Raw genomic sequence first — 2634 nt, 5'->3', positions numbered from 1 at the left:
CTCCAGAAAGTGATCACAATTTAGAAACATCAGCTGTTCTGGGAGAAACGGGAGGAGATTGATGGCTGCCTAATCTCTCTCCTTCCTCCTGGACCCCCCCTCCCTTCTCCTCCCCACAGCTCCAATTAAAAAAAAAAAAAAAAATCCCCTACAGGATCAGTTGTAAAAGGAAGGGGAAGACCCGGAGCCAAGAGGAGGCGGTGGCTGCGAGCTGCTCCGAGGCCCGCTGCAGCAGCGCGCGCGCCCCATGAATGGGTTACTACGGCCTGGGCCGCCGGAGGCGGAGCCGTGGCCCGATATGGAGCCTCATTTGCATGGACGCTCGGGCCGGCGCCCGGCAAGCCGGGCAGACGTCCTCCGGCGGCGCGCGCCACGCTCGGCGTTGCCGGGAGTCCGGGAGGTGAAAGGGGACAGAAAGCTGCAGGCGCCGCGTCCTTGTCCGAACCCAGTGTATGCGCGCGGGACTGGGGACCCCAAGCCCTGCACTGAAGCGGGGTAGCAAGGCCTTGCGGTGGGGATGAGCCGGCTCGGCCTGGCCGCCGGACCAGGAAGCTTCCGTGGATCCTGCCTCTAGGTGCAGGTTTTTGTAGCCTGCCAGGAGGCATATTTATTCCCGGGGTTCGGATCTGTATGCATGTTTGTGAAGAAGCGAAGACTGTGACCACATGTACTTATATTTTGTGCAAACGTTTCCCACAGCACCAGCTCCCTGAACGGCTCTCCTAAGTCTCCAGGAGTTCATGGTGACACTCAGATTTGGGGGCGGTTTGCAAGTTATTGAGAGAGGAGGATACATGAATGAAGGCGACGGGTGGGGCGTGGACGAGCGAGGCTCAAGTGCCGTTCAAATAAAGAGTGTCTGGGGAAACGGTAAAGGAGCTAAGGAAAATACCCCCGGGCGGGCGCAAGCAGGAGTCGCACCCGCGCAGATGAGAGGTTGCTGACAGATCCTGACAGGCTGAGTGCAGGAGCGGCCAGGGCGTAGTCCTAGGGCCCTCCCTTCAACTTCCCTCCCTTTTCTCCACCCCCAGTTGTCGAAGCCCTCCCTCCCTCCCCCGCATCCCGGAGCCGGGAGAAGAGTGGTAGGGAGCAGTGGGGGAGTCGTGGAAACTTTGCCCACGGTACGTGGTCGCCTCGATGTTGGCCGCGAGTTGGTGGCTGGGAGGTGGCGGCAGCTCCGCGGAACCGCTGAAATCCTAGACAGCTTTTTAACTACGCTGGGCAGCTCATGACGCCTATTAAATATCCTCCTGGCTGGGTGTTATTTTCTTCTTCTCCTTTTGTGTTCTGATCTGTGCATAGATCTGCTACTGAAATCTAGAACACCAGCGCGAAAACAGATTTGAAGACAATGAATGCAAATCTGTGCTCAAAGACCATCTGCCGTGGAGGAGACAATCAGCTGTTCGGCGGCAGTTCGAACGACTGCGCCCGAATCTCCCGGCCTCATTACTGAGAGGGCATTTGCGAAAGCCTGGATTACATTCCGGAGAATTTCCCCGGTTTCAGACTCAGATTTGAGCGTCTATTGATTCCCAACCAGATCCCTTAGGTGTAGGTGAGCGCTCGCAAATGAACTGCAAGAGTTTACCGCTAGAGGACACAGCGCCATGCTAGTCGCTTGCACGAAAGGAAAGGAAGCTTCCACTTTTTGAAAATGTGACTTTCTTTAGAAAAGGACGAGTGTGCGCCTCCACCCTATCCCAAGGGCAAACCTCGACCCCAGGCTGCCTGAGCCGGATCGCTTTCTAGAAGAGTTAGTCTCCTGCGAAGATTGGCTTGAAAGTCAGAAGATGGGGTACGCTGCTTTGGCAGTCTCTGCACAGACTCGTGGTCAAAAGACGGGGGTAACTGATGAAGGGAAGGGGAGAGACTGTGAAAACCCCGCCTCTGGGTTGTATTGACTGCGGCACCCCGACCCCAAGGGCTGTGTCTTGGTCCTCCGGTTTGAACCATTAGAAATGGAAAAAGCCATGCAGGCAATTGGGCATAAGAAAATGGAAAGAGAGGAGTGTAAAACAGGAGTTGTCCACAGAAAAAACAGGGAGGGTGAGAGAGAGCAAGGAGGAATTCGAATCGGCAAGTCTGTTATGTGCAGGTTTTGTGGTTAATTTTCATCCATGCAAAAACTACCCAGCGCGCTCATTGTAAATTTCTTCGACCCTCAACTTCCCCCACTCCCTTCCTCGTCTGGGGTCTACGCCCAGCAGAGTTAAGGCCTTGGGTTTCTTGGCGCAGAACGTGGAAGAGCCGGTGCGCCCTTCCAGACGTGCCAATGAGCCTGGTAATTCTGTTTTCCAAGAGACCTTTGATCCGCTGCACTTCACGCTGCCCAGGAAAAGTGCCGAGCGCACACGGAGGGGCTGCGGGTCCTCGGTGGGTCTGGGCAGGCCGGGACAGTCGGCCCCTCAGGCTCACGTTGGCTGAGGTTAAAGGGCAGAGCCAGGGTCGCGGACTCCGGCTTTTCTCTCCGGTAACAGCTGCCACCCAAATTATGCCCCTCAGGAAGTGGATGAATTGCTCCTTTCTCCCAGCTCGCTGCTGCCCGCCCCATATCAGACTGGCGCCCACCGCAGGAGCCCCACACCACACACACACACACACACACTCCCACCCGCAGAGACCAGCTCCGGG

This window comes from Tupaia chinensis, unplaced genomic scaffold (assembly GCF_000334495.1).
Source record: "Tupaia chinensis unplaced genomic scaffold, TupChi_1.0 Scaffold000366_1, whole genome shotgun sequence".
Taxonomy (NCBI): Eukaryota; Metazoa; Chordata; class Mammalia; order Scandentia; family Tupaiidae; genus Tupaia; species Tupaia belangeri.
This window is presented reverse-complemented; position numbering follows the sequence as displayed.